The sequence below is a fragment of the Ceratotherium simum genome, chromosome 13 (assembly GCF_057802395.1).
Source record: "Ceratotherium simum simum isolate JZ-2026a chromosome 13, ASM5780239v1, whole genome shotgun sequence".
Classification (NCBI taxonomy): domain Eukaryota; kingdom Metazoa; phylum Chordata; class Mammalia; order Perissodactyla; family Rhinocerotidae; genus Ceratotherium; species Ceratotherium simum.
In genome coordinates this window covers 28,119,717-28,131,395 of record NC_141912.1, presented here as the reverse complement: position 1 = coordinate 28,131,395, position 11,679 = coordinate 28,119,717, and the positions used below count along the sequence as shown (strand labels likewise).

At 40.5% G+C, this 11,679-nt stretch overlaps 2 non-coding genes across 2 annotated transcripts; both read left to right on the top strand.

Moving 5' to 3' along the window:
* Positions 1–231: 231 nt before the first annotated feature.
* On the top strand, positions 232–303 carry TRNAA-CGC (transfer RNA alanine (anticodon CGC)). The gene has a single exon. It is a non-coding gene; the product is annotated as a tRNA-Ala (tRNA).
* Positions 304–4,110: 3,807 nt separating this feature from the next.
* Positions 4,111–4,183, top strand: TRNAK-UUU (transfer RNA lysine (anticodon UUU)). Its single transcript has one exon. It is a non-coding gene; the product is annotated as a tRNA-Lys (tRNA).
* The last annotated feature ends 7,496 nt before the right edge of the window (positions 4,184–11,679 follow it).

Below are 11,679 nucleotides of genomic sequence, written 5' to 3'. Positions count from 1 at the left end.
TTGGGGCAGGCTAACTTGAGTGGGAAGGTTTTAAGAGTCAGAAATGGTGCTATTCGGACTACAATCTAGTTACTCTTCTCCTAGTAAAGCCACTAGACGGTGTCCGGGTCAGTAATTTCAAAAACAGTCAAAATTAACACAGTAGACTCTCCAGCCAACTCTTACGTGAAAGAAACAAAAATGGAAAATAGAAGTAACATTTTACGAAGCAGCCAAAGACACACAGAGCAAGGGGGTGTAGCTCAGTGGTAGAGCGCGTGCTTCGCATGTACGAGGTCCCTGGTTCAATCCCTGGCACCTCCACTTCCCTTTTCTAACAACTCCGTTCTTCCGGTTCACAGGAAAGTGAAGTCAATGGATTGCATTCGTTGTTTTCCCGTTTCTGCTCCCTGGGGTTTATCAACACCTAGGGTGGGGCATCGGCAAAAGGAAGACAAGAGGGAGGAGGAGGGAAAAAAGAAAAAGGAACCACCCTCTTCAGAATCCCCTACTTCAGATGCAAGAAGCCTGCCACCACAACTGGCACATTCAAATTGAGTTTTATTGGGTATATCGTGGAAGGACAGGACAGAAAAAGGGCAGAGAGTAAAGGGGAAAAGAGAGTAAAGGGGAAAAGAAAGGGCCCTATGAAAACTTTCTTTCAGTTCCTTCAGTTTTCTGAGCAGTCAGATCTGTGTCATCTAACAAACAAGAGAAAAGCTTCCACCTGACTTCCCCGCCCCTACGTTCTCCTCTCCCCTTCTTTCCCTCCACCGGTCCATCCAGCGCGGTTAATTACTGGAAGAATGCAGCTGAGTGGAGGGAGCGGATTCCCAATCTATTCGAGTGAGTGGTTGGGAGAACACTGGACAACCCAAACGCAGCGCTTAGGAGTGCGGAGACTGTCAACGCGAACATTGAAAACGTCATTGGAAGTTTCAGGGCTCGAAGCTATCAGCTGGCAGTAGTTCGATTTGGGAGGAAATTAGGCTTAAGGTGTTAGATTTTTTTGTTCGACGCCGGATTTTGGCAGAGCGGTTGTTCTGATCGATGGTAAGTTGACTCTCATTGGAGGTTTTCACACGCCATATGGTGGAAAACACCCAGCCCGCACACACACATCTAGCTAAAATATAATTGCAAGGATAGTGGAGAGTATTGAATTAAAATTTCTTCCTTTCTACATTTCTTACATTTGCCCATTGAATTCCAGTTTCTTGTTTTTCGAACTTTAAGTCATAAAGGGGAATGAATATATGATTTAACCCACCACACCAAAGATCTCTGGGATGCAACCAAAGGGGCAGTGTGTGTGTGTGTGAATGGGGGGGTGGAGTGAAGAGGGAATGGTAGGAATAGATAGATGCATAAATTTCTTCTGTTTCCTAAAACAAACACCATAGGTATAAACAAGGAGCCAGTAAAAATTATGGAACTACTTTGTTTCTAAATATGATTCTACTTTGGGTGGATGTATCAAAATCAGTTCCATTTTCATTTCCTTTTGGATGCTAGTTTGTGTACCAAAGGCCTAGAAAAACTGTAAAAGCCAAATTTCACAAGAAGAAGTAAAGCTTGTTTTGTATGTACAAACAAACGAACAAGATTTCCCGTTAGCCTCTCAAAGGCTATGAGGGCCGGAGAGGGTAGATCAGCAACTCACAGAGGAAAATGCAAAAGATAGGACTCCACAGACACTTAAACTCAGGATGCCCTATTTGTGCATCAGGAACTATAACCATCTAAAGCACAGATGTCCAAAGGTGTTGCTTGTGAACTCTCCTAGTTGAGAAATGCTTTTATAAAGCAGTGTCTATTTCAGGGCAGATGCCAGGTAAAGACTGTTTTTAAATTCATTTTTCAGCAAATTAGCTGCTCTCCATCAGGATGTTTTCCATCCTATGACTCCTGGCAGAGCCTGGCAGAGAACAAAACACTGGACTTGGTGTTTTCCGAGCTAGCAGCCCCAATGTGTCTTTTTCCTCTTACCCTTCATAACCTCACTGGATTAAATATGGAGCCTCCATACAGCCTCACATAAACTAAGGCACTGGGCAGAACCATGAAAGAAAGTCTCCAAAAGCACTGGGACTCTGGACACTATAGTTTCTGAGGGAATACATATTCTGGGCACTTTTCCCAGCAATAAGAAATAGTTAATACCTAGGACCCCTAAGCCTCACCTTTGTCTTCCTTGTGGCCAGTGTGGCTCAAGTGGCCTCAGCTTGGACCTCCTTCTCTGGTCAATCTCCATGGTATCACAGGGTTTACCATACCCTCACAGCAGGGTCCCTGTACCTTGACTGCTCCTGACTGCCAGAGACCTAGCAGAAAATGCAGGAGATTGGGTACAAAGAAGAGAACTCAAAAAGTTGCCTCTGAAAATTTAGGTCCAGATGGAAAGAGAAGAAAGAAAACCTTGAGCTACTACAGGAAAAGGGGCAAGTGTCTGCCACAGACAATCACTTTTTCTGGCACTGTTGGAACATGGTGAATTTGAAATGTCTATGAAACAACTTCATGAAGATGACGAAGATGTCTGCTAAGCACTGTCGTATCTGAGTGTGGAATTCTGCAGAAAGATTGCATCTAAAGACCTGGATTTTCATGTGGCTGTGGAAGAGAATGCCCCCAAAGTGACCGTAGCCAGAGAACTGAAAAGGATCCATTGGAATTGGAGAATTAGGAGTCATTAATATGTATTTCCAGAAAACAAAAGAATGGCTGGCATTAGACTGATTTTGGACCCAGGGAGTCAGTTGTTTCTGTTTCAGGTATCTTCCTACTTCTCTCAGCTTGCTCCAAGGTCGGCTCCACAGCTAGCTCTCAGGAAGGCATTTCCCTTCCATCACCAGGGAAAGTCCCAGAATGGGGCGTTTTCTTGTCTTCAAACTCCTTTCCCCCAACTTCCTCCTCCTCTGCCTTCAAAGCTGTCTAAAAGATCATAAAGGTAATGCAGAGGGATACGAGGAAGAAGAGAAGACAAGTCAAGTACTGCGGGGAGTTGGAGGCGGGGGCTAGAGGGAGATTCAGGTCCTTCAGGAGATGACAGAGCGGAAAGAATTCACAAAACCTAGCGTGAAATGCAGAGCGACAGTGTGTGTCTAGCAAACCTAGGGCAGCAAGTTGATTCGGACCCGGCAGCTGTTTTTCTCGCTGAGGTTCTGTTTTGAAAGCCGGAAGGAGCAGCGAGGAGGAAAGAGAATGCCACGGTCGAATGCACAACCTCTTTCAGACGGAATTCTCTCCGCAGCGAGGAGAGCGCAAGGGAGATGTGTGGGCTGGGGCACCATCTGTGAAACGAACTAACGCTTTGTACGCCTAGAGAGCATCTCAAACCTCAGACACTGAGGCGCAAAGTGTCAACGCTCTCCGCCTTTCGCCGCTATTTTGTGTGATGGGGAGCCCAGATATAAGTTTTGTATGAAGCCCGAAAGCAAAGTCTATGCAGGGCCGGACAGTAATTTATGCTATTAGAAAGCTCCCCAGATTCAAAATCTGGCAGGTTTGGGAAACTCCGACCTAGAACCCGGAATCTGGATGGAGTGCACGGAGTTATTGGGAAGATCTCACGCAGGAGGAGGCAGAGTGGACCGGAGCGGAAGGGTGAAGCGTGGCAATTTTGGGGTTAGCAAAGTAGAGAGAAGAAGGCTTGAATATGGATCTTTAAACACGAATAGGATTTGGACAGATGGGTAGGAAGGTAGGCGGACCAAGCTCCGCCTCTTTTCTCTGCATCCTCTAAGTTCAAGGAAATATGGGAGTCCAGTGTATTTTAAGGGAAGTGAGCTGAAAACTTTTGTCCCAGAAGAAGATTCTCACTCCTTTTTACCAAAACTGTTGGCTTTTGAGAGCATCGCGGGTGCTCTTTCCATAGCTGAGCTCTTCAGAGCACACCCGTGTGGTTGGATTTTTGAGGGGAGCCCAGTTGTTTCAATTCCGGTGCCTGGTTGTGGAGGCAGCAGATTAGTAGTGTAGAAGTGGGACCCGCCGGCTGCTTTTGGCTTGAGTATGTGCGGTACGTGGGCAAGTGATTGATTTATAACACTTTGTCCAAGAATGCAAAACGAAGTTGACAATAACCTAATGAATTTACCTTTACAAGGCTGTCAGAAAAAACGGTAAGCATGAGCCCGGATAGCTCAGTCGGTAGAGCATCAGACTTTTAATCTGAGGGTCCAGGGTTCAAGCCCCTGTTCGGGCGTCGACTTCGAACTTTTCCTCTCCGTTTAATTTACTGTCCAAAAAAATATTTACTACCTGTCCTGGGTATTTGAGCTACCAGAGGGCAAATAATTAATGACTGTGCGAATGAAGACAATCAGATGAACTTTAATGTGTGATACGCTGAAGTAAGGGAGAAAGGGGAGTGATCCTGGGGGCTTGAATAACGCTCTTCTGCTTGTTTGGTAGGTTATTCTGCCTTTGCTTTATGGGGCTAGACGGGAGGAGGAGTTTGGGTTTGAACATAATTAATTTAAGATGCTTACAAATATCAGATACAATCTTGTGAAGGTATTTGGCAATGGCAGTGACGCCTGAGACCGCAACTCTACAGGAATCTGTGATTGGGAGATTTTTAACAAATTAATTATGTAGTCACAGAAGAAGAGAGGGACAGCTTTATGGGTGACAATACAATTCCAGTTTTTTTTAAAAATGAGACACACAAACACACATAGACATACACAGACAGGAAAAAATACTGGAATCACATATAACAAAATGTTAACAGCCTTGTTTTTTAAGTAGTGGAATTTGTCCTGATTTTTATTTCAACCTTCTTGCTTATCTGCAGTTTTCCCTATTTTCTGCAAGGAACATGTATTTCTTTTAAAGTAAAGAAAAAAAGTGTAAAGTTATCTTGAAATCAGATACTTCTAGAGCTCATATTTGTCTGGTCCCTTGCTAGTTACTGCAAGGGGTTAGCCTTCTGTAAGGAAAGAAACAGGAAATTAAGAATCATAACACAGTGTGATAGGACCACAACAGTGTTAAGAGTGGGCAATCTGAAGAGGGATGTCATATCCGGGAGCTTGCATGGGGTGTCAGCACCAAGGGTAATGGATTAAGCAAAACTGATTTTTAAAGATTATAAAACATATCTTACTATGCTGCCTTTTGACAATAAATTAAGCAAAAGCATGATAACATTCTTGGGAAGTGCTGTCCAATATAATGTGAGCCACAAATGCCAACTACATATATAATTTTAAATTTTCTAGTACTCACATTGAAAAAAAGTAAAAAGAAACAAGTGAAAATTAACAACATATTTTATTTAATTCAATATATCTAAAATATTATCATTTCAATAAGTAATCAATATAAACATATTACCTAGGTATTTTACATTCTTTTTTTCATACTAAGTCTTTGAAATCTGGTGTATGTTCTACACTTACAGCACATCTCAGGCTGGAATGGTCATATTTCAAGTGCTCAAAAATCACATGTACCAGTGGCTACCGTATCAGACAGCAAAGTTCTAAGAACTAATGCATTTGAATAAATAGAAGAAAATATATAGAATGTGTAAATGTAACCATGGGCCCTCCAGGACCACTTCAACTGACCCCATCTTACCAACAGAGTGATTAAGAGTGATTTTTCAGGAACTGAGACTCCTTGTCCAGTTCAGGCTGATTGAACCACCAACACATCAACTGGGCCTGCGCAAATGTGCAAGGGGCTTTTTTGACGTCAAGGGGCTAAAAACTCCACGCAGATCATGGTATGATTTTGTGAACATGCTTTGTGAACATGCATCCTATGAAGAGGCATGAAGCTTGACTACACTTGCACGGATCATCAATTACCTCACTTCTCCTTACCTCTAGTCATCTATTCCCACACTTCAGACCACGTTGCCCTCACCCCATAATTATCCCTGACTCCCCATTTTCCAGGAGGCAGATCCAAGATTGATTCTCACACCTCCTCGCTGGGTTGTCTTGTGATTAAATCCTTTCTCTTTGCAAACTCCTCCTCTCGGTGATTGGCATAATCCTGAGGTGGGCAAAATCAACCTGGTTCAGTAATGAGGTGCTCACAAATTTAAGCTGCTCTGTAACTCACACTCAAAAGCCATATGCAAATTTTCATTCATTTTAGTGAGGCTATGCTCAGACACTGGTAAATTGTCATTACATAAGGTTACCTGAATTCTTTCTAAAGTGCTAATATTTCATATCCTTCTACCATCCTTTTTCTTTCTGATACCTGTTGAAAAACAAAATTCAACTGGGTAAATTTTAAAGATCTTATTGGCTTTAGTCAATGATTCACGAATCGGGCAGCATCCCGTCTAGCAATTAGAAAGCAGCTACGAAGAGCTGTACAAAATGAAAGACTTTCATAGGCAGAAGTGGGAGAGAACAAGGAAGTTACTAGTAAAGAATGGATTGTTTCAGGCAAGGTCACTTTCCTTTGGGGGAGGGCAGGGATCTCTCAGGCAGATTACCTCACTAGTGCTGACCAGGTAATTCCAGATTGACTGGGAGAAGTTGAAACTGTAATTAAGTTAGATATTAAGTCTTGGTTTGGTGATGTGAGGCTTAGCATAAGTGACTCCATTTTGAGCCTGTTGTCTCTTTTTTCACATATCTAAAGACTAATGCATTTATTCTGTGAATGATATAAGATTGTCTTCTGCCCAAATCATTCATTCATAAAACGGATGTATTAAGACTTGATAGGAAAGAGCCATTGACTTTCTGCCAGTGGATGTTCTCTCCATTACTTCCCGCATGCAGAAAGCCATACTTAAATTTTCCAAGTCTATGGTCATATTTTCACAACACTATGAACCCCTAAATTTTCAAGAAATTACTTTGGGATCTACTGGGGAGAGAGATCCTGTGTTCACAAGAAAATCAATTTCAAAATGTTGATAATATACTTTTGAAAAGCTATTCAAGTATGTATGTGCTTTGAAAACAGAATGTGTAGCAGTAAAAAGATAAAATACATATTTGGAAAGAGAATCAGACACATATTTTCAACAAAGGAAATTATCATAAACAAGGTAAACTTTACATCTGAAAGGAAATTCAGATATACATTTGAAAAGAAAGAGAGTCATGGTATCTTTCAGGGAATAAAAAGGAAAGAGAGATGTAAAACAAAGAATTTTCAGTTGAGCTTTAGACTCTTAGTGTAATTGGTATAACATTATTTTGATCATGAGAGAACTCTGTTCTCATCAGGAGTTCCATATACATTCATTAGATCAATTGTACAGTTCAAATATTCTAATATCCATACTTTATTTCTGTCTATTAAATCTATAATTACTGAGCACAGTGGGTTATGGTCTCCCATTATGGATAAAGATGGACTATTTAACAAGTGGTGTGGCAACATCTGGGTAATTACCTGGAAAAAAAAGTTGATTCCCTATCCCACAATGTATGGCAGGATGAATTCCAAATGGTGTTTGAGATTTATGAAAACAAAACTTCAAAATACTTCAAAAACACAAGTAAATTTTTTATAACTTTGGAGTAGGGAAGGCCATTCCAATTGTGATTCAAAAATCCAAAATTATTTAAAGGAAAATATTGACAAATTTGATTTCAAGAGAGCTTCTGAAAGAATGGTAAGAGTATAGGTAGTTTTTCTTTAGTATATTTACCCATTTCTTACTTTCCAAATTTTCTGCAATAACTATGTATTATTTGAATAATCATAGAGTAAAACAAAATAAAACAAACCTCCTGTATGACAGAGAAAAATCTACGAGCAAAGTCAAAGACAAATTTCAGATTGGGAAAGTAGAATTGCTATTCATGTCACAAAAGGGATAATTTCCCCGTGTGACTTAGTATGGGCTCGATTATGATGTAAAAGAAAACATCCACAAAATCTCAGTGACAAACAATAAGAGCTTATTGTCAGCACATTATGTATTTTTCCTCATTGATTTACTGATAGCTCTCCTCTTCAATATTCTCAGTCTGGAATTTAGGATGATAAAGGAGTGTAGGGGAGGGAAAAAATCTTTTTCCTCTACCCTTCTTAGGTTCATTGAATGGGGCTGGGCAAATTAAACCAACAAAAAACAGATTAACAAGAGAAAAGCAAACAGAAGTTTATTAATGTGTGCATCCTGCATACACATGGGAGTATGAGTATGCATGAGTAACTCAAACGGGTAGTTAGCGCTTGGGCTTATATAACATCTTAACAAGGAAAAATAAATTTGTAGGGAAGTGATGAGAGAAAGGAAAAGGATTTGGGGCTTTCAAGGGCAGAAGACGGTGGGAAGGTAAATATATGGAGGAAACTAATGGAGTAGGGTATGTTTGTGTAGATCCATCTCAGCACCAACTTTCTACTTTTTCATGGCCATAAAAATTATGACAGTTTTCATTTTTCAAAAGTTTCTGCTTTTAGTTAGATAAAAGAAGCTTTGGGGAGGCTTCTTTTGCATCTGTTGATTCTCATTTGCCTCCAGTTCAAAATAATCTTTATGCCAAAGTCACATATTTTGAGGTGGCATATTTTAGTCCCCTACACTAGCTTCTATCTAGAATGTTGTCAGTTGCTATTTCAGAGGGAAAGTGAGCTTTAGAGAATCATGGACATGCCTTTAAGGTTCCAAGTGAGAAGCGACATGCATCACCACTCACATTTTGGAGGGCAAAAACAAAGTCACACCTAACTTCAAAGAGGCAGAGAAACATGTTCAGAATATGTATCCAGAAATGGAGAATGGACATATTTGAAAAAATACAGATTACTACACTCCCATATATATAAAAGGAAGCAATGAATAACCTAGAAAAATAACAAAGATTTAACAGAAAATTTGGCAAAGAATATTAAAAGACAGTTCACAGAAGGACAATATAAATGGCTCTTTAATATATGAAATATAAGAAAAGATGCCCAAACTCACTCATAAGAATAGCGTTGCAAGGGCTGGCCCAGTGGCAGAGCCATTAAGTTAGAGTGCTCTGCCTCAGTGGACTGGGGATTGCTGGCCTGGATCCTGGGTGCAGACCTACTCACCACTCATCAAGCCATGCTGAGTGGCATCCCACATAGAAGAACTACAAGGACGTACAACTAGGATATACAACTATGTACTGGGGCTTTGAGGAGGGAAAAAAAAAAGAGGAATATTGGCAACAGATGTTAGCTCATGGCCAATCTTCCTCAAAAAAAAGAATTACACATTAATGCCACACTGATTATGAAGCAAGATTGATCATCAGTTGGTAATTAATAAAGCCAAGTAATGGATACACGGGCATTCATTATAATATTCTTTTTGCTCTTATATACGTTGAAATATTCTGCAACAAAAAGGAAAAGGAGAAATTATACGGATTGGCTCACAAGACAAAATAGAAAAATCTGAAAAATCCTATATCTATTAAAGAAATTGAATCAATAAACAATAACCTTCCAAAACAGAAAGCACCAGGATGCAATGGGTTCATTGGGGAATTATACCAAACTTTAAAGGAAGAAATCATACCAATTCTTTATAATCTTTTTTTCTTTTTCTTTTTTTTTTTTTGCTGAGGAAGATTAGCCCTGAGCTAATAGCTGTGCCCATCTTCCTTTATTTTGTATGTAGGCTGCCACCACAGCATGGCTTGATGAGCGGTGCGAAGGTCCCCGCCCAGGATCTAGGCCCAGAGCCCCAGCCCTTGAAGCAGAGCATGCAAACTTAACCACTATACCACCAGGCTGGCTCCATATAATCTGTTTTAAAAGATGGAAGCACAAGGAATACTTAGTAACTCATTCTGTGAGGCCAACATTACCCTAATACTAAGACCAGACAAAGACATTACCAGAAAACTACAGACCAATATCTCTCATAAATGCACATGAAAAAATCCTGAACAAAATATTAGCAAATTGAATCCAACAATATATAAAAAAGAAAATTATATACCATGCCCAAATGAGATTTACCCCAGGTAATTTAAGTCTAGTTCAACATTTGAAAATCAATTAATGTAATCCATCACATCAAGAGGCTAAAGAAGAAAAATCTCATGACCATATCAATAGCTGCAGAAGAAGTGTTTGACAAAATCCAACTCACTTATGATAACTTTCAGCAAATTCAGAATAGAGGGGAACATCCTCAACTTGATAAAGAATATCCACAGAAACACTACAGCTAACATCGTACCTAATGGTGAGAAACTCAAAGCTTCCAGCTAAGATCAGGAGCAAGGCAAGGATGTCCCCCCTCACCATTTCATTCCAATATCATATTGAAAGTACTGGCTAATGCAATAAGACAAGATAAAAAAATAAAAGGTATACAGAAAGAAGAAAGACCTACATTGACACATCATTATCACCCAAAGTCCATAGTTTACATTAGGGTTCACTATTGGTGTTGTACCTTCTGAATTTTGACAAATACCTGTACAGTATCACATATAATGGTTTCCCATCGGCAATGAACGAGAGTCCCTGTGGCTCCACATCCTCCCGAGCATTGGGTACTGCCAGTGTTCAGGATTTTGGCCATTTTAATAAGCATGTAGTAGTATCTCATTGTTTTAATTTGCAATTCCTTGATGACTATGAATCGGAGCATCTTTTCATACGCTTATCTGACATTTGTAAATCTTCTTTGGTGAGGTGTCTGTTCAGATATTTTGCCTGTTTTTTAAATTAGTTGTTCGTTTCCTTATTGAATTTTAAGAGTTCTTTGTATATTTTAGAGACCAGTCCTCTACCAGATATGTGTTTTGCAAACATTTTCTCCCAGTCTATAGCTTCTCTTCTCATTCTTTTGAGAGTGTTTTTCGCAGAGAAGTTTTTAATTTTAATAAAGTCCAACTTATCAATTACTTTTTTCATGGATCATATCTTTGGTGGTGTTATTTTTACTTTTGAAGCGTCGCTATTCTCTGCTGTCTCTCTGAAGCGAGAGACAAAAATCCTGTGCCCGGGCCTGCTGCCGCTGGGTCTGGGGTCGGAAAAGCGCTTTCAGCGGATCATAGCCGCGCAGCTGAGGCTGCGGCTGTGTCCCGCTCCGGGCGGAGGCGGATCCCGGCTTAGGCGGTACTGTCCAGGTTCCTTCCTCTGCGCAGCAGCCTTGCGGAAATTCAAGGCGATTTAAGAGGAATGAGAATCTGGCACATGGATAAAGGCAAGGGGGAAACAAAGAAATGCAAGCTTCTTAAATCTAAGATTCTTCATGAAGCCAAAGTTCACAGATAACTGCTCTGATGTCAGGTGGGCTAGATGGTCTGTGTGGGGCGAGCCATTGCTGCTGGGGACAAAAATCAGGGCAGAATTTTCACGTTTTAATCATCCTGGACGGTTTTTATCTGAGCAGGATCAAGTTGCAAGCGGTAGTTCCAAAGATTCATTTGACCGTTCCACCTAGTCTGCTGCAAGGAATTTAGCTCGCAGAACATTCTTCAAAGAGTCCTGAAAAATCTCTTAATTCTTTCCGCCTGGGATTCCATTTGGCCAACAGGAGAAAGAACAATTGTGCTGAAGCTACTAAAATTGTGCTCTGCTCTCAGAAACGATACTGAGCTGGATGTTGTTGGTGCGTCTCGGAAGGAGGCTACTTGGAAGTAATCCGAACGAAGTTTTAGGTGTAATTCATTCTCGAAGATGGCCACTCTCTGGTTGAACACAAAATAATTATTCTAAATGCTTCTAGATTTTATCAGGACAGGAATGCTACCTGGCAACCGTCCTTCGTCA